A 22,061-nucleotide genomic window follows, 5' to 3' on the forward strand; every position below is an offset into this window, starting at 1 on the left:
TGCAAATAATGAAAGTGTTCTGTGCCACCATTTTCTATCCTTTGGCCCCAGGAATTGAACAAGCTAGTCCTACAAATTAAAACCATTTAATTTAAAAAATTATAAATTTAAAATTTAATTTAATATTTTAAAAGTTCTAGCAGCTTCATCAGAATACAGTAGAAAGTACATTCTCTTGGGTGTTAAGAGGACTGGGTCCTGACCCCAGCTCAGTATAATCTGATTCGTATATGGATTTGAGCAAATAACTATCCAGTCTCCTCACTCTCATGACTGCTGAACTGGATATCACTACAATCTTTTCCCACTCTATAACTCCACCATTTCAATTCTCTCACATAAATACCACCAGAACGGGAAATTACAAGCTAAACTAGCTTGGAGTTAGAGTTGAGTGTTTCTTTTTCTCAGGCAGAAGATATAATAAAACCTCTTTCCCCAGAGCATGACTAATTGAACATGACATGATGAGAAAATAGTTTTAGTTTCCAGCATGCCTAGTTTCATGTTATGGGTGAATCTGAATCTATCCTCACCTGGGTTACACTAGCTGTTGGAAAATTTCTGTTATAACTTGCCAAAACACATGAGTATATTTCTACAGAAATTATAGTTTCATTCTGTATAATTATTTTTTTAGAAAGTGTAAACATCAAATATAACCCAGGAGTGAATAAGAAATTGACGTGTAAAAATTGATGGAAATTTTCTATAATATTCCAATAATATTTCTAAATTTTTAATTGTTTTTGCACCATGTTTCTAATAATACACCAGGAAGATTTTTCTGGCTATTTTACAAATAGTAGAAGTATTAAGTGCAATTTTATTTTGTTCCAGGCTCATATTTTAAAAGTTCACAATATCTTTGTTCTTAATATATAGATAAAGGAGAAGAGATCAATTGCCTGAGTTCACAAGAGTGAGCTCTATTATTTTTAATGATTCACAGGAATTTAAAAAATAATAATCAGACTTTGAAGTCCAGCCAATGTTGTCATTTGTCAAACATTACATTTTCTTAGTAAACAGATTGTAAATCACTCTTTTAAAATCATCTTGAATTTCAGAATCTATGTGTCTGGAACACTTCTCATCTCATCTTCTGAGAGTATTCCTAAGTAGCATCTAAGTAATGATACCTAAGTTAAACAAAGACATCAGAAGGGAAAAAAAACAAATATTCTTTCTGGACATAGGTACAAAAATCCCTAACAAAATATCACTAAACCATACCCAACAATTAGTCTGTATAAGGGATTATACCCTATAACTAAGTGAGATTAATTCTGGAAATGCAAAGTTGGTTTAATCCAAAATCAACTAGGTGATCTTTCAAAAGGGTACGACAATAGTTCAATTAAGGAAATAATAGGTTTTTAATAAGTGGTGTCAGAACAACTGGATGTATTTGTTAAACAACAACAACAAAAACTTATATCCCCTTCCTCATACCACACATAAATGTTGCCTAGAATGTGGATCATAAACCTAAATGTAAGAGCTAAACCTATAAAACTTCTAAAAAAAATAAAACATGACCTCAAGGACACCATCCACAAAAGAAAAAAAGAAAAGTTGGACTTCAGCACAATGCTAAGTGCTCGCCAGGTTGTGGAACAACTTGAATCCTCATACATTTTGAATGGGAATATAGAAATTTGAAAACACTTAAACAATTTCTTAAAAATTTAGACATGTATTTAAATCAACCTCAATACTTCACTCCTGGATCTCTACACAAGAGAAATGCAAGCGTACACACAGCCTTATTTGTGACTCTTCATGGCAATAGTTTTCTTCCCAAACTGTAAATAATTCAAATGTCCATTACAGATGAATATAGCCCAAAATGTAATGTATCTATACAGTGAAGTATTAATCAATTCAAAGGAAGAAACTAGTGATCCAGTCTACAACCTAAAAGTCAAAACGAATTTACCACAAAAGACTACGTATTTTATGATTCTACCTATTTGAAATTTCTAAAAGACAAAACAATAGAGAGAGAAAGCAGATCAGTAGTTGCTTAAGCTGAAGGTGAAAAGCAGCATCAGAGAAATTTATGGAGTGATGGAAGTGTTCTAAAACTGGATTGCAGGGTAGGTTGCAAAACTTTATAAATTTGCTAAAAATCATCAAATGATGATAAATGGATGAATTTTATAGTATATGACGTTTACAGCAATGAAACTGTAAGAAGAAGTAGACTGCTATAGTCAACCAAAAACATGATTAAACCTTATGAGATATGTGACCAGCAAGGATAGCATGTGAAGTATTATTCAGTGTTACCAGTGTTTAGTTACAATTACTGTGAAGATCCAGTTTTATTTTTACTGCAAGAGTGGAAAATGTGATGATAGATATTTTTTCAAAATTGTCCTTGGTGCTTCCACCCTGTACTGCTATATTGTGTAGTTTACCATCAAATTCTTTAGAAATGACAGGAATGTTTATCACTATGACATCCCCTCACTTTGAACAAACTCTGATTGGGCCACAACCTTCTCTGGAGATAGGTACCTAATCCATATTATTCCCTATTTGTTGATGCCAGTCCTTTTTGCTCATGGTAATTGATCAGTGGAATAATTTGAAACAGCAGATACTCAGGTTTTTCTACAGTAGAACATAAGAAAATCCATATAAAAAATACACACAGGGAGTGCAATGAGAATTCAAAGATATAATATGACCAAGCCTTTGACTGTGTGGATCACAGCAAACTGTGGAAAATTCTGAAAGAGATGGGAATACCAGACCACCTGACCTGCCTCCTGAGAAACCTATGTGCAGGTCACAAAGCAACAGTTAGAACTGGACATGGAACAATAGACTGGTTCTAAATAGGAAAAGGAGTACGTCGAGGCTGTATATTGTCACCGTGCTTATTTAACTTATATGCAGAGTACATCATGAGAAACGCTGGGCTGGATGAAGCACAAGCTGGAATCAAGTTTGCCAGGAGAAATATCAATAACCTCAGATATGCAGATGACACCACCTTTATGGCAGAAAGTGAAGAAGAACTAAAGAGCCTCTTGGTGAAAGTGAAAGTGGAGAGTGAAAAGTTGGCTTAAAACTCACCATTCAGAAAACTAAGATCATGGCATCCGGTCCCATCACTTCATGGCAAATAGATGGGGAAACAGTGAAAACAGTGAGAGACTATTTTGGGGGGCTCCAAAATCACTGCAGATGGTGACTACAGCCATGAAATTAAAGACACTTACTCCTTGGAAGGAAGGTTATGACCAACCTAGACATCATATTAAAAAGCAGAGACATTACTTTGCCAACAAAGGTCTGTCTAGTCAAGGCTATAGTTTTTTCAGTAGTCACATATGGATGTGAGAGTTGGACTATGAAGACAGCTAAGTGCCGAAGAATTGATGCTTTTGAACTGTAGTGTTGGAGATGACTCTTGATAGTCTCTTGGACTGCAAGGACACCCAACTAGTCCATCCTAAAGATCAGTCCTGATTGTTCACTGGAAGGACAGATGTTGAAGCTGAAACTCCAATACTTTGGCCACCTGATGTGAAGAGCTGACTCATTTGAAAAGACTGTGATGCTGGAAAGTGCTTCCCTGGTGGCTCAGATGGTAAAGCGTCTGCCTACAATGTGGGAGACCCAGGTTCGATCCCTGGGTCAGGAAGATCCCCTGGAGAAGGTCCAGTACTCTTGCCTGGAAAATCCCATGGATGGAGGAGCCTGGTAGGCTGCAGTCCATGGGGTCGAGAAAGATGCTGGGAAAGATTGAAGGCAGGAGGAGAAGGGGGTGACAGAGGATGAGATGGCTGGATGGCATAACTGACTCAATGGACATGAGTTTGGGTAAACTCTGGGAGTTGGTGATGGATAGGGAGGCCTGGTATGCTGTAGTCCATGGGATAGCAAAGAGTTGGACACAACTGAGCAACTGAACTTAACTGAACCTTTAAAATTATAATGCAATATGTATATATAGAATGTTATTAGTCTCAAATTTTCATTGGTTACTGATTTTCCAAGAAAACAAAATGAAAGCTAATCACATATGTTTGTATGTACACAACTTGCATATACACACATGTATGTGCCCATACCCACATGCCTATACCTATATCTACATGTGTCCGTGCTGGCACGCCCAGTTGTGCCTGACGGTCTGTGGCCCCATGGACTATTGCCTGTCAGGCTCTTCTGTCCATGGCATTCTCCAGGCAAGAGTACTGGAGTGGGTTGCCATTCTCTTCTCCAGGGGATCTTCCTGATCCAGGGATCAAACATGAGTCTCTTGCATCTCCTGCACTGGCAGGCAAGTTCTTTACCAGCTGAGCCACCAGAGAAGCCCTATGTCTACATCAGATCAGATCAGTCGCTCAGTCATGTCTGACTCTTTGCGACCCCATGAATCGCAATAGATTTGTTTTATTTTCAAGTCTCTCTCTGTCACAGGTTGAATCGTGCTCCTAAAAGTAATATGTGGACATCTTAACCCCCAGTACCTTGAAATGTGACCATATTTGGATTCAGGTTCTTATAGGCATAATCAAGTTAAAGTGAAGTCATTAGAGTGGGCTCTGGTCTAAAAGACTGGTGTTCTTATAAAAAGGGGAAATTTGAATGCACAGAGAAAAGACTTTGTGAAGAAACAGGGAGAATGCCCTTTGCAAATTAGAGACATGGAACAAATCCCACCCTCACAGCCTTCAAGAGGGACCCAGCTGTGCTGCTACCCTGACCTGGGACTTCCAGAACTGGAATTCTGTCTCACAGATCTGGGACTTCCAGAACTATGAGACAGTAAATTCTTGCTGTTTAAACCACTCAGTCTGTGTTATTTTGTTATGGCAGCTTTAGCAAACCTATGCATTGGCTTCTGCAGGGCTCCATAGAATTGAAACTGAAATGTTTTATGTGCAAATAATCTAGAGTTTGCTTGTTAAATTCAAATTGGTTTGCTACTGAAATGACAAATAAAGTTGGAGAATATTGCAAGAACTGCAATACATTGTATCTACAAGAGAAGAAGGAAAGATATATTCAATGTGTAATACAAAGTATGACAAACGTTAAGCTTGTTGTCCCATATTAAAATTCTATCTGGCTTCGTGGATCCTATTGGCAGAGGAAGTGTCTAAGAGGGGGATTTAGGTGGAAATAAAAGTCATTCATGTGCATCTACAATAGCTTGAATTCAGAATAGAAAGTCATTCTCTCTATTTCTGACATTATGGTTTTCCCATGATATATCTCTGCAAATTCCTGTAAATCCCTACAGTACATAACATTCACCTGGGCAATTGCTTATCCTAAGCAGATATTAAATGTAATGTAGTAACAGAGGTGGAGACATTACTTGGAAACATTTTGATATGTCCCCTTCTTAGAAAGTTTTATGCTGTTTATTAATACTTAGAAGGGAAACAAAGGATGCCTTCCTGTGTGTGTATATATAAATACACAAATATATGTATGTACATACATACACAGAGACATATTTTTTGGTAAATATTTTATCAACCACTAAGAAAGAGCAAAAAGTACTCAGAAATTTATTTTAGCTGTCTCCTTCCAGATTTTTTTTTTTTGTTATTGCAAAGTGATAAGAGAGAAAGTATTCCATTACTGAAATGAAAACTTCCCACTCCAAAATCCATTCACTTTCATCATGTAAAAGAGAAGAAATGAAAAGATAAATTTTAAAGACATTGGATCTTAAGCTCCTAGCTAAAAAGTGAGATTTAAATTATCTTGGACACAGACTGTAAATGGAACAGCTATATAGCAGGCCTTCTTATCTGCATGCTCCAAATCCATGAATTCAACCCAATGCAGATAGAAAGTCTGTTGGTCGAATCCCAGGGTGTGGAATATGAAGATAGGGAGGGCTGAGTGCACTAGCCATGTTTTGTAATAGACTTAAACATCTTTGGATTTTGGCATCTGCAGGGAGTCCTAGAACTACTCCCCCAAGGACATGAAGGCTCAACTGTACTAGAATGTGTGCATTTCACGCAACTCCAAATCTACAGATTTGTCTGTGCATCGCTCTCTTTATCTATCTATCTATGATCCTATTGTTGATCTTATTCTCTAAATAACCTAAATGAGTGTCATGATATTTGCTTGCTCTATTACTCTGTCTCACTCTCTTCCTTTCTGACTTCAGAGAAGGAAAGTTTTATGGACACTATTGAATTATTCTTCCACTTTCACTTTGAGAAAATCTCTTGTTCAATGGCCTCTTATCACAGAGCCTCTCATTATAGCATTGCCTCTTTGATTTCTCTCGGTGCCTATGTCCTAGAGACTTTAAGGAAAGCAAATATAAGAGTGAGCTTACAGATACTGCCATTGGCCCCTAGTCTCTCACCATCCTTTCAGGTACATACATACAATAGAATGTTACTCAGCCTTAAAAAATAAGGAAACTGCTGTTTGGGACACATGGATGAACATAGAGGACATTATGCTAAGTGAAATAAGCCAGTCACAGTAAGAAAAACACTGCATGATTCTGCATATATAAGGAATCTAACGTCATCAGATTCATAGAAACAGAGTAAAACTACATTGCCAGATGCTGGGGGAGGGAACATGGGGCGGTCCTAACCAAGGGGTATAAGGTTTCAGCGATGCAAGATGGATAAGTTCTGGAGATGTGCTCTACAACATTGCACCTGTAGTTAGTATTGTACTCCTAAAAAATCTCATGAGAATAGATACAGTGTTAACATTTTTTATCACAACGACAAATAATAGAAATAAGTCATAACTTGAATCTTCTATTTAAACTCCAAAATATTGATTTGACATATTGTATGATGGACTCCGTGAAATAGGTTTTGACACAGGAATAACTAATTAGAGTCATTAATTCAACTCTAATTAATTAATTTTGATTTGATCCTTTCTCCACTTGCAACATGCGCATTTTAGACGTTACTCACTAATCCAAGTACTGTTGGGTTAAAAGTACCATATTTTAATGGCTCAGATCAAATTTGGTTTGCATCAGGCATAGTGTTTGATACTTTGCCATCACCAAGTGAAACAAAGAAAGGATTTTAAAAGGCTGCATTGTCATAGGAAAAATATGCAGTCCTACCACGAGAGCCCTAAGAAAGGTATCTCAAAGTCCACACTATATATATATATATATACTGCTAAGTCGCTTCAGTCGTGTCCGACTCTGTGCGACCCCATAAACACCAGCCCACCAGGCTCCCCAGTCCCTGGGATTCTCCAGGCAAGAACACTGGAGTGGGTTGCATTTCCTTCTCCAATGCATGAAAGTGAAAAGTGAAAGTGAAGTTTCTCAGTTGTGTCCGACTCTTCGTGACCCCATGGACTTCAGCCTACTAGGCTTCTCCGTCCATGGGATTTTCCAGGCAAGAGTACTGGAGTGGGGTGCCATTGCCTCCTCTATACACACACACACACACACACACATATATATATGTATGTGTATATAAAACATTGGGCTGAAGCTAGGGTATTTTCAACTCAAAGTAAACTGGAATTCTTTACGTCACAAATAAACTGGTAGTCCCAAACATCAAATAATGTTTCAGATGAGAAATAACAGTGAATATTCATTTGAAAATAAAGACAGAATTTAAGCAGGTAGGATTTAATTAGCCAAACTGGAATGTAGCCAGACCTCTTCAGCTAACATCTCTGCTCATTAATAGATAACATTATTCCTGCCCTGCTAAACCCAATGTCAGGAACAGAAAACATCCTCGCTTTACTTCCTCATTGGTAAATATCCAAAATTAAATAGAATATTAAAATGCACACATTTCAAATAAAAAACATTTCTCTGTAACATAGGTATAGCCACTTTTCCACTATTAAACTATTAACATGGGAAAAATTCATGTATCAGCAATAATATCCCCATACTTTAAAATATGAAGTCATTTGTTGGGTACTGTATACTATAGCAGACTTGTCATGCCTTCTTTAACCAGTTCCTGTCCTTTTCTCTTCTTCTCCAAATATCACCCTGTTAAAAAACAAAAATCTGTTTTTCCCATAGGTTTTCAAATGATTTTGTTATAATGGCACTTGCTTCCCTGCCCACAGGGATAATCCAGCAGTGGATGCACCATTCAAGCTAGGTTATTTCCCAGGATGTTTCAAACTGCATGTAGAAGAGTGGCCATTCTCTCTGAAAGGGAATTTGGGAAGCTGTGTTTCCCATGGAGCTGGCGTGTTTTCCAGCCTTATAGGGAGTTGTCCTGAAACGCTGAAGCAGACACAGAATATCAGCTGAAGAAGATGATCAAGATGGTCTGGGAAGATGAGATTCTTGTTCTTAAATTTTCCAGAGTTGCCTTTATTTCTATTTTTCCAGACCTTGGTACTTTAGTTATTCCTAGAATATAATTTTACTAATTGCTTCCAGTAACTACAACAACAAAAAAAAGTTGCTGTTTAAACTAATTTGGCTCAACAGTAAGGAATCCACCTTCCATACAGAAGCTGCAGGAGATGCAGGTTCAATCCCTGGTTTGGGAAGGTCCCCTGGAGGAGGGCATGGCAACCCACTCCAGTATTCTTGCCTGGAGAATCCCATGGACAGAGGAACCTGGCGGGCTACAGTCCATGGGGTTGCCAGGAGTTGGACACGACTGAAGCGATTTAGCACACACGCACGGGCACGCTGCTGCCACGGTGGGATGAGTAGAGCTGCTGGGACCTTGTCGGGTTTATTTCTCTCCCTCTATGTGGCTTTCCGTTTGGCTGATTTGGACTTCCACATAGCACTGAAGTCTCAGGGTCAATATGAGACTGTGAATGAATCTCAGAGTGAATTATAGAGTGTCCTCAGAGAAAAAATCCCAAGAATTCCAGGTGAAAGCTGTAAGACTTCTTAAGACCTAGCCCTGAAATAACTTCTATTGAATTTTGTTGTTTGAAATGTGATTCACAGGACCAACCCAGACTCAGGGGAGGCGTCTAATAAGGGCATTCACACTGGGAAGTATGTTTTGTTGAGAACCTGTCTTTGAGATGAGTTTCCACAGTAAGCAGAGGCGTTAAGAACTTAAACAGTTAACCAGGCATCAGAAATCGTATGTTTCATAATAACAGTATATGCCTTTCATTTCAATATCTTACATGTGTTTTCACTCCTCAGTGCCTAGTGCTGTGTCTGGAATATAACGTGTGCTCAGGGGATACTTGCAAATTAGCTAGACGTTAGTTTATACATTCTGTTTATCTTTGCCTATAGCATATACGACCTTCATTGTGAGATCAGTGTAACAAGGATTCCTAAGTCATCGAAGTGTTCAAATCACCATATTATGTGCTATAGGGAATACGATAAAATTTATGCCCCTTGAAATCGGTAGATATGTCTTATTCTTAGATTTCTCAATACTGAATGTGTGTGTGTGTGTTAGTTGCTCAGCCATGCCTGAGTCTTTGGGACCCCGTGGACTGCAGCCCACCAGGGTCCTCTGTCCATTACTGAATAGTGGTGTAGTATTTATTTAGTATGCACCTGATTGATATATAGGTACAAAGTGAAGTGAAGTCACTCAGTCGTGTCTGACTCTTTGTGACCTCATGGACTGTAGCCTACCAGGCTCCTCTGTCCATGGGATTTTCCAGGCAATAGTACTGGAGTGGATTGCCACTTCCTTCTCCAGGGCATCTTCCCGACCTAGGGATCGAACCCGAGTCTCCCTCATTGTAGACAGACGCTTTACCATCTGAGCCACCAGGGACAAAAGGAAGTCTAAATGAAAATCCTATAAGTAAGGAATTTGGGGATACAGCCCAGGAAGTATTGATTCAGACTTCCAGGCCATTATACAGGGAGAGCTTAGATTGGTGGGAATGGGGTTATAAAGCAGCAAATAGCAGCCTATTATATCACCTTTCATCCTATGTATGTGTTTGAAGTATATTCTACCTACCTGGCCAGCAGGTAGCTGGACGGATGCTATGATTCATACAGTATATAAAATATGTCATTTGTGATATGACTCCCAAATTCTAGACACCCATGTGGCTTATGTTGTAAGGCATGCCTTACCTTTCTATTCATCTTACAGTAAACTAAAGGGAATTGTGGCTGTTATTTTCTTCCAAAGATTAACTAAAAAGACTACCACTCATCTTAAATAATTATCGCTTCTAAAATACACATAGACATAAGACACGTAGGTACACCTTGAGGACTTTATTATATGGAAAACATAATAGCATTTCGTAGAGACAAATGGCAACATTATTTTGACTGCCTACAGCAATCAGAGAAAACTTTACTGAAAAATTCTCATTTCCTAATTATCGCTATGTATAGGCAGGACTGTCTCCTGGAGGGTTTAGACTAATTTTCCCACTGGGGTTTGATGCTAGAGCAATACATGAAATCTTGATTTGTACCTTCTAATTTTTCCTGATTATTTTCAGAGAAAATTTTAGCTAACAGAAAAATATAAATTTTTATGTGGGACCTGTATAAGCCTAGCATAGCAGAAAATTATCACCCATCTTCTGATTTCACAGACAACTCATTAGTAGCACATGAAAGTACAGAATCTCTTCACTCAGAAAAAATTCCATAATTTAAGACAATCACTGCATCCATGAATGCTAAGATCTTCCTCATGGTATCACTGAGAAACACTGAGTTTTTACTTTTAAACCTCTAGGAGCAGTGCTTGGCACATAACCGTTATTAAATATTGAAAATCATTGCCATCTACATCTTTAAAATTATGTCTTTCACGCAGTTTAGATTTTCCAATACAACAATACAATTAATTTGTTTTTAATACACTCATATTAGTATCATTCATTATCATGTCTTCTTAATGCACTGTTTTTTAAGGCAGCACTACTGAGTTGTGTTTTAATTAAATACCCAAAGATGATGTCCCATAAGCTTCCATTTACCAAAAGGTAAAAAGAAATATAGTTTCAATCACAATCATTCTCAGTTTGCACTATTGTCTGGAAATAAGCTTTCTGTCTAAAGCACACTGGCCTGACATATGAAAAAAGAATCATAAATAGGTTTTCATGGGTTTTCATAAAATGTAACCAATTATTGATTTGAAAGCCTGCTTAGCTACAACAGAATACTCTGTAATCAATTACATTTGGGGGTTTAACCTATAGATAGAACACATGAAAAAGCTGAGTTAATGACTTTTTCAACTGGCCAAATGATATCCTTGGGGGGTGAAATGTAATCCCTAGACTGTCAGTAATTTCCAATTGTCACTGCCACACTTGCTACTGGGGGAACGGATCTTCCTATTACTGAGCCAACAAGCTACTCTAGACCATCACTTATGTTTCCAAAATAAAAGACCAATACAAGCCATTTTTTTTCCGTCTCTTCCAAATACTACTGATCTTCCTATTTCCATGGTAACCGACTCCTGCTGGCATGATCAAGAAAAGACTGATTTGGGATTTTAATTAATTGCTTAGAAATGGAAATGTAACAGGGACTGGCAGTTCAACTAAGCACATTTTGCAAAGTGAATAAAAATAGAGTTTCTGAAATACTTGAAATTGTTTCAGTGGCTGTAGCACATCTTTTGCTAAACACCTTAATTTATTCCATTCTCCACATAAATCTGCCAAATGTACTAAGCCATTTTGTCAACACAAATCATTTTGGCAAATACTTTAATCCCTCTTCTAAACAAAATGCATTGTAATTTTAAAAATCTAACCCATCAGTGTGAACCCACTGGGTCCCATCTGAGATATTAGTAGATCATGTTTAAAGGACCTGTCATCTCCTACTTGTAAAGAAGTGCCCCTATTCTTGTTACCTGCTAAGGAGAAAATTCCTTGAACTTCACCCACCACAGCAGTGTTCCATGTTCCTACCATTAAGGATGGCCTTGTGTGTGTACATGTGTGTGTCTGTTCAGTCGCTCAGTCATGTCCAGCTCATGTGGTCCAAGGACTGTAGCCCACCAGTATCCTCTGTCCATGGGATTATCCAGGCAAGAATACTGGAGTGGGTTGCCATTTTCTTCCCCAGAGAATTTTCCCAGGGATAGAACCCATGCATTGCAGATCCCCTGCATTGCAGGCAGATCCTTTACCACTGAGCCACCAGGGAAGCCCCCAAATTGACAATGAAATAACCAAATGAATTTAACCGCAGTGCATTAAGGTAAACTAAGTAAGAGTTTTAAAGAACTAGAGCTATTGGTTTTAGTGAATGCCTTGTAATCTAGATGTTTCACCTCTATGGTCAGGAAGTACAGAGCATGTCATAGGAAGAATTTCTAAGCAAACCACTAAAGCACCCTGTGATACTGGTTGCAGGTAATGACAGGTCTACTAAAATTCAGGAAGATTCAAATCAGATCCCACCACAGCCCCAACTTCTAGTCAACTGATAGAAAATATAAGATTCAGGAACCCCAAGGTGGGTTGGGATATAAGACCATGCAGTTGAGTCATCTCACTCTCAGAGCAGGCTTGTCAACTTGGCAGGAGTCCAGTTCAGGCGGTGGTTCATCTTTTTCTTGTTTTTTTGGAGTCAACCACCAGAAAATGAGTGATAAGAATAACTAACGTCAAAAACTGTTGCATCTTCAGAGCAAGAAAACTACACTTCAGAAAATGATTCTAAGCAAAGTGAGGAAAAAGTCCACCAGTTACACCAAATTTTGGTATGTGTTTCTACTCCCTGCAAAAGACACCTGGGGCAAAGCGAACTGAAATAGAGCTTTAGACTCGTGTCCTGGGAAGACCAAGCAAAGTCCCCACAATATCACTGTGTGGACTCCTGTTTAATAAGAAACAACAGGACCCTGCTGACTAGATACAGGAGGTGTAGACCGTGCATGCGCTCCGCTCTGTTTTATGCCCCTTGGCAAGAACTAACGCACACGACAACACCACTGGGTGATGTAACGGAACAAGAAACTAAAGGGGGAAAACAGATAAGGTGAACGAGACTTTTCCACGTTTAAAATACGCTGGAAGATAACGTCAATGGTGTCTATATTCTAATGGAACTCGTTTTTATATTTTCAAAGCCTTACGGTTTTTTTCCAACCAACCTGAACTTTGAAGAGAAAACATCATACATGCTCTTAATTAAAATACTTATAAAATAAAACCCTTGAATAAAAACATCAATGTTTGGTAAATGGCAAATATCAAGGATATAGAAATTAAGCAATAAGTAAATGGTTGCAAAACACAAAAGGGATGATTATCCAGAAATGACAACAAAAGTTTTCAGACATAAACTATCTTTTAACATACAATCTTTGTTAAGAACTATATATGTAACAGTTCACCTAGGATTAAATACATTTAATTATATATAACAGTATGTTTCTCTGTGTGTGTATATGTATATATTCATCCCTACTACGCATGTGTAATTCCTACCTAGATTTTAACACACTATTTTGTCTAAGATTAGCAGGTAGATAATGTTATAAGAATTAATGATGTGTTTTTACTCTAAACTCACTTTCTGCTATAGCCTGACATAACTTTTGGTTTCACTCTGATCTTTGACCTGGTAAATCTTTCTGAACTTTATTTTACCTTTTTTGTTTGTTTTCCTAGAGGGGTTTGAACCTCCTTGGGGCCATTGTCTTTCACAGGAAGTACTATGGTGTGTGTGTGTGTGTGTGTGTGTGTGTGTGTGTGTGTGTGGTGTCAGAGGAGGAGAAGGGAAAGCATGCATGCTCAGTCATGTCTGACTCTCTGTGGCCCCATGGACTGTAGCCCGCCAAGCTCTTCTGTCCATGGAAATTTTCCAGGGGGGAGAACTACTGATTTTTGGGTGCTGTTACCATGCCAGTCCCTATGACAGGCTGCCCTTTGTTTGTTTAGTCACAAAGTCATATCTGACTCTTTTGCAACTCCATGGACTGTAGCCCACTAGGCTCCTCTGTGCCTGAAACTTCCCAGGCAAGAATACTGGAGTGAGTTGCCATTTCCTTCTCCAGGGGGAATCTTCCAGACCTAGGGATCAAATGTGTATCTTCTGCATTGGCAGTTGGAGTCTTTACCACTGAGCCATCAGGGAAACAAGCTGGATATCTTTACTCAAATATCTGCCAATCAAACTCTACATAAAAACGCTTAAATGCACAGAAACTTTCTCTTTCTATTGTCATTCTATGACCTGAACTCTGTTTCGCCTGATATGAAAGAATGAGTTTGCATGTAGCTTCAGAACTCAAGTCTAAATTGAGAGCATTCATTCATATATTCATCCTAAAAATCACACTTCTTACCAAAAGACAGCCTGTTGGAATTAAGAAATTTTCTTTGCTGTGATTTTTCTTTTGTTTACTCCATTTTTCCCCCTGAAGTACATTTTGAAAGTCAGAGAGTGTATTCATTTTGGATAACGATTACTGCAACAAGAGGCTGCCCAGCTCAAAGTTAAGTCAGGGACCAAGGGTGGTATGTGCCGTGGATTTCTCACATCTCTGTTTGCATCCTTGATCTATCTCATCTCTTTCCTCTCTCCCTTGATTCACTGCAAAGCAGGTGTTTGATAAAGGTGAGGCTGATGAAGGTGGCTGCTTTGTGGACTGTCTCAGGAGAAATCTCCAATTTCCATTCCAGACCATTCCTAGAGCTCTTGGTATTCTCATGTAGTATTACTTTCCAACTTATGCAAAAGTATCTATTATGTGTGGTGGATTACTGACTCTACAATTTAGTGTGAATTTTAAAATGGAATACCCTGTGACATTGCTTTCAACAGTCTGTATTATCTGACATTATCTTTTAGTCTTCAAGTTTAAGAAGAAATAGTAAGAACTTGGCTCTACCTGAAGTTAATAACTAAAAATTCAATATGCTCCTCCAGGATATAAATGTATGAGCCTCCCGGAGAAAGATGAAACTAATTTAAGAACTTCCCACATATTGAGAACAGTTCACAGAAATTTACCAGCTGCTTCTTCACGTAAGATAGTATCTCTTGGTTCAGTGAATGTGCTGAATGCCAATTAAAACATTATCTACCTTGAGGGCATTAATATGGGGCAAAAGAGAATGACTGATGGGAAGGTCAAAATAAACTTAGCAAAAGAGAAGTGTCTGATAAAGAATAACCTGCATTACAGTCTACAACAACCCGCCAACTTCCTGAAAATCATTGTATAAATATGGATGTTTACATTGAGAATATAAAAGAATATTGAGTTCTTTTGTAACTCTCGTGCTTCTGTGGCAGTCAACTCCTGATTATAAGCAAAGCTTCTTTGGAAACAAACTACAATCTCAATTCCTGCTGGGACAATTATTCCAGGTGTGTCTCAGTTCCAGGAGGAAATGAGACTCAGAGCTTATGGAATTGGCCAGAGTTGAGAGGTAAAGACACATCCACAATTGAGCATCATTTCCACTTTGGCCCAGTTACTTAATTCTTTCTGGAGCTTTTAATAATGGCCCTCCACTATTCTGCATTAGCATATTGGACACCTTCTGACCTATGGGGAGGGTGGGTGGGGCTTATCTTCTGGTGTCATATCTTTTTGCCTTTTCATACTGCGATGGGGTTCTCTAGACAAGAAGACTGGAGTGGTTTGCCATTCCCTCCTCTAGCGGACCACGTTTGGTCAGAACTCTTCACTATGACCTGTTCAACCTGAGTGGCCCTGTACAAGAAAGCTCGTAGCTTCACTGAGTTACTCAAACCCCTTTGTCATGACAAGGCTGTGATCCATAAAAGGGCATATTCTAGTCCTGAGTTTTCAATAACCGCAGAAAACATTGTCATTCTTAAATTAGATGTGTCTGCATTTAGTCTTTCCTGAAATAATTGCAAATGTATATGGTCCATGATACTTATATTTATTTTTATGTGTGTGTGAAGTCCTCCACATCAGCACGTGAACTTTGGAAAACAACATTATACTTAAGCAATCAGTTCTTTGTTACAGTTGAAAATAGTGGGTGGGCCATTTTTTTTTCCCAGGTTAGAAAAAAACAGGCTGAGAAGTGAACACCTCAGATTGCTTCTGTTTGTTTGAGGCTCTTATCCTCAGGGCTGCGTTCTCTTGGCTGGGTGTACCTGTTGATTGCATTGCTTAACTGTAATTATTCCAGACAGCTTTTTGGCTCACAGCACTGTTTCATAGGCTTCATAAATCATACAAATTATTACCCAATAGAAAACTGTAATTACCCACAAACCCTGACATGCCAAAATGTGTATTAATTAGATAAGATAATAAATACTTTACTGCACATAGATATAATTATTACCTCAAAAGTGACATATATACATACGCTATCTTGATATTCTGCAGCAAATGATTCTATATGATGCTCAGTTCATAACAGAATTGTTATCTAATTTGATTAATTGGTTAATGCTTTTGCAAGGTATTTCAAACACAAGAAATGAAGTAGAATTGTTTCATAACTTAATGTTATGATCAAATGAGGTTCAGACTATAATTTGCAGAGGGATTTCCTATGGAGATAATTTATAGAAGTTTTATTTCTTAGTTCAATATTTGAGTTTGTGTAGGAAAACTTAAGAATGATAATTACACCTAAAATTTTACTAATTTCATGACTATAATAGTAAAATATGATTTATTCACTATTAAAATGTGGAAAACTTTCTGGAAGAAATAAGCATAATGTCTCAAAATAGATACTTTTTTATGCATGAATTTAGTCCGAAATTTCAATGTAGAAAGAAATTCCAGAGTAGATTTGAAAGAACAGATTTGATTAAGGAGCATTCATATAAATACTCAGTTCCTAGCACCTTGTTCTTATATTGTTAATGATGTGTAAGTTCAGACCTATAGGATAAGTGAGATAGAGGAGTGGTATTATGGTCAAGTCTCTACTAATCCTAGTTTATTTGACATAATCTATTGTTTTTCAACTCAGTCTTTTCAATACATGCAGACAAAAATGGATCTTATTCTTAATGTTCTAAAATTATATATAATAATCTCTCTATATCTCAATTGATACACATGGCAACATTACAGTGAAATAAAAAATTTCAAGCTGAAGAACAAAGAGGAACAGTAAAGACTATTGACATGGAATATAAGTCAACTCAACTGTTGTGTGATTAAATCTGCCTCCAAAAACATGATCACTGGCACCTTTCATTTAAGTAGAGGCATTCTTAAGAAACGCTTAATATGAAGAAATGAAATATAATCTATTTTGTATTTTCCTGTTTAGATAACTATCTCCATGAATCATTTAAAAGTTAATTCAAAGACAATTGATTCACCTTCCTTCCTTTTGTTATTATTGGGAAAATATTAGGGAGAGTCATACGAAAGGGAAATCATGTTGAAGGTAACACATTAGTTAGTCCACTATAGAATTTTCTCAGAAATAACAGAAAAGAGACTCTCATGGAGACAAAGTAGTCTAGCTGTGCAACAAATTTCCTATATCTAGCCTACTCAACAAATGTCTGTCTTTGCATCTAATGTATATTCAGTTCAGTTCAGTCGCTCAGTCGTGTCCGACTCTTTGCAACCCCATGAATTGCAGCACGCCAGGCCTCCCTGTCCATCACCATCTCCCGGAGTTCACTCAAACTCACGTCCATCGAGTCAGTGATGCCATCCAGCCATCTCATCCTCTGTCGTCCCCTTCTCCTCTTGCCTCCAATCCCTCCCAGCATCAGAGTCTTTTCCAATGAGTCAACTCTTCGCATGAGGTGCCCAAAGTACTGGAGTTTCAGCTTTAGCATCATTCCTTCCAAAGAAATCCCAGGGCTGATCTCCTTCAGAATGGACTGGTTGGATCTCCCTGCAGTCCAAGGGACTCTCAAGAGTCTTCTCCAACACCACAGTTCAAAAGCATCAATTCTTCGGCACTCAGCCTTCTTCACAGTCCAACTCTCACATCCATACATGACCACAGGAAAAACCATAGCCTTGACTAGATGGACCTTTGTTGGCAAAGTAATGTCTCTGCTTTTGAATATGCTATCTAGGTTGGTCATAACTTTCCTTCCAAGGAGTAAGCGTCTTTTAATTTCATGGCTTCAGTCAACATCATATACTCTAATTATCTTATATGTCATAGCAGATCAGATCAGTCACTCAGTCAGTGATTTTGGAGCCCCAAAAAATAAAGTCTGACATTGTTTCCACTGTTTCCCCATCTATTTCCCATGAAGTGATGGGACTGGATGCCATAATCTTCATTTTCTGAATGTTGAGCTTTAAGCCAACTTTTTCACTCTCCTCTTTCACTTTCATCAAGAGGCGTTTTAGTTCCTCTTTACTTTCTGCCATAAAGTTGGTGTCATCTGCTTATCTGAGGTTATTGATATTTCTCCCGGCAATCTTGATTCCAGCTGTGCTTCTTCCAGCCCAGCATTTCTCATGATGTACTTTACATAGAAGTTAAATAAGCAGAGTGACAATATACAGCCTTGATGTACTCCTTTTCCTATTTGGAACCAGTCTGTTGTTCCATGTCCAGTTCTAACTGTTGCTTCCTGACCTGCATACAGATTTCTCAAGAGGCAGATCAGGTGGTCTGGTATTCCCATCTCTTTCAGAATTTCCGACAGTTTATTGTGATCCAAACAGTCAAAGGCTTTGGCATAGTCAATAAAGCAGAAGTAGATGTTTTTCTGGAATTCTCTTGCTTTTTCCATGATCCAGCAGATGTTGGCAATTCGATCTCTGGTTCCTCTGCCTTTTCTATTAGGCATCCAATAAATACAGGCTGGATAAATGAATGCAGCTAAAGGACATTTATCTGGGAGACGAGGGCCTGATTGACACTGTACTTTATTTGGATAATGGTATCATTATAACATGATGACTTTGGGAAAATATAAATAACTCAAAGATGCTGCTGGTTCAGAACAGAAAACGGCACGGTGAAGTGTTACAGAAAGAATGAGGAAGAACCGTTTAAAGAGTATTTTACTTTATACACTCAAAATTTAGTTTTACAAAAATTCTTTATATATGACAAAGAAGACACACTATTAACAAAGGAACCAAATTTTGTCAAGGTGATAGCCAATTTTTTAGCAATTTCTACATATGCACATAACTCTAAACAGTAGCCTGTTTGTTATTAGTTATGAATAATTCATTATTAATTTCATAACAATTATGAAAATGTAGCCTATATACAAATTTACTTATAGTTTATTATGCATTTTGTAAAAATTGAAGATACAGAAATTTTAAGGCATGAGTAAGTTCCAGGGTAGAATTCTCTTCTTAGAGCACCTGTGGTAATTATGCTGGCTATGGCAGGAAGGGGCAATCCAAAAGAAATCCATTAAGAAAAGCTATGGATGGTTCCAGCTTTTGCTTCTGAGATTAGGTGAGGTTAGGTTATTCATCCCAATTCTTCTACTGAAAACAGAAAAGATGTTGGATAAAATATATTTTTAAAAATTTTCTTTAGAAGCATTAGAAAGCTATCAGAAGCCACCAACCAGAATCTTAGAACAGTCAGTAACGCAGAGTGGTAAGTGGAGGACTAAGGGCATATGTTAATTCAGGAAAACTTGAATTAAGACAAGAGGAACAGAAATAAAATCTCTGCAACCACCCAATATTCAGAATCTAATAAAGAAGCATCATCTACCCCTCCAATAAGCTGAGTTCTTGAAAAAGCTATAACTTCAGAAAAAAATATAAAACAGAAGAAAGTTTCCCTCCTCATACTTGGACAACTGCAAGTTTTTTTGAGCAGAACAAAGCAGGGAAAAAGGGAAGGAGGAGAAGACCCTCAGTATATTTATTCCAAATAAAATAGACTCACCTCCTGGCATTACACATACTAAATTTATGGTATTGCAAATCATGTCTGGAAATCTCAAAGTTGGGCTTGATGTTCATACTTTTCAGTACTCCTATTTACTCTTTTAGGAGGAGTAATTTATTCAATCAATCAATCAAACAACCAATTGTTACAGAGAAGGCCATAAAATGCTCTCTCTAAACAAAATGCTCTAGCATACAAAACAGGCAGGAATTCCTGCTATTATTCTCAAGATTATTCCTCATTTTTTTAAACATTAGAGCCCAAATGCTCAGGGTATGGCAAGACTTCAAACAATTTCTAGATCAAGTAAATATAGATGTCCTTCCTGTCACTGAGAGACATTACAATTTTCCTAATTTGTTCAAATTCACCTTGTTTAACATTGGGCATCACCTGATTTCTTTGGTCCCAAGTTCATAACTGTCCTACTTTCTGCACATTAATTTATATGCTTATAGTGTCTTGTTTAGAATCCAGATCTAGTCATAAAATTCAGCTTGTCACCTAAGAAATGGTGAACATTGCAAACACATGTATTGTCAGGGAGCAGTTGAGGTGTTGGTGAGAATTTGACTGATAGTTGAATAGGGACTTTTGTCATAGCTTAATATAGGACTCAGGAAATTGTAATAGGTGGAATTCAGAAATCTAAAAGGCCAAAGATCTCTTCATATCAATTGAGATCTCACTATTAAACGTGTACTAATTGAGCTTTTAATCTGTTTCAGAGACAAAGCTCATAATTATTACAGAAGACAAGAAAGGGCATTTACCCCAATAGAATTCCCTGTTCAAAATAGGCTTATGTATCAGCGTTTGTGTCACTCGATAGTTAATTAATCATTGAAACAATATCATTATGAATTAAACAGTTGCTTAGAACACATCTGCTTTTTACTCATTACTATATCCTCCACACCTATTCAGTGCATAGAAGAGACAATAAATATTTGGAAAATGAGTGAATGATTTTAAAAAATGAATGAATAAAACAAAAGTCTTCTTCAGATACTGATACCTACCCATAAACCTTTAAAACCTATAATATTCTACTGGGGGACATATGAAAAAGAACTTGGTAATTATTTAAATTCCATCTAATGATTGCTCATATGGTGGTCATTTTTAATGATGTAAACCCTGAATGATTATTTTGTAATGTTGTAACTGGCATTTGCTGACATGATTCATGATTTTTGATAAAGTTTACCTAATTTTTGCTTCTTTGGGGATACAAGAAAGGCAGCAAAGGATGAAAATTAGAAGGAGAGACATAGGTTGTCATTCAGTTTTATGTGAACTGAAAGGTTTATAGTGAGGAACTGTGGATGCAATTTCAGTAAGCAAGGATTTTGTGGAGAGATTAGATCAGTTACAAATTGCTAAATCTGATGGCTTAGATAAAAATTTTACCAGAGGCTTTAAAAGAAGTAGAACATGTTTTGGGGAGAAGCAATTGCCTTCTGGAGAGTGCACAGAGTATATATTTTTCAAAGCAAATGAAATGTGGAGAGACTGTGTAATGAGAGCCTCAATGAGAATGAAATGATTACATTTTTCAGCTAGACTGGACAAATTGTCTTTAATCTGTAGTTAGGCTTCTTTGTTTGTGATTATTTCCCTCTCATAAAGCATTTAGCAAAATACAAAATACGTATTTTAAACATTAACTAGAGAAAAACAAAGCATGTATTATCTTAGAAGAATCTATACAAGGTATTTTATAAATGGAAAAACAATGGACACACATATATATATATATATATAAATACAATAGATATAGGTAAATACCTTACCTAGTCTTCCTTTTTAAGTAACTACATGCCATGATAAGTTGCTGGTGTACAAAAGACCTATTGTTCTTTTTTTTTTTTTTTGAATTTTCTTTTTCTTTTTTATCTCTTCTGTCCTTCACTTTGAAACAATTTTTTGGTGATCTCTCACCTCCCCTGCTAAACTTTGTTGGAACAGCTAGAATATATATTTTTAGATTCCTCTGAACACTTCAAGCATTCAACTGCATTGTATCTGGTTCAGAAAATTTTCAAAATGTCAAAAATGATCAGGGTTTGGAAAGATAATCTCTTCTTAAATTCTTATTGGAGTGTGTGTGTGTGTGTGTGTGTGGTGTGTACGTGTACAGTCTGAGGAGTGGGAAGCAGGAAGTGGATGGCATGAAGAGTCCAAAATCCATTTCTTCCTGAAAAGTGGCCAATATTACACAACCATTCAGAATAAAATGTCTTTCAAATTGGGCGATCTGTCCTTACTTCATAAGAACATCTTAAATCTTCCTGAAATTG

Source organism: Bubalus bubalis, chromosome 14 (assembly GCF_019923935.1).
Source record: "Bubalus bubalis isolate 160015118507 breed Murrah chromosome 14, NDDB_SH_1, whole genome shotgun sequence".
In the NCBI taxonomy this organism is placed as follows: Eukaryota; Metazoa; Chordata; class Mammalia; order Artiodactyla; family Bovidae; genus Bubalus; species Bubalus bubalis.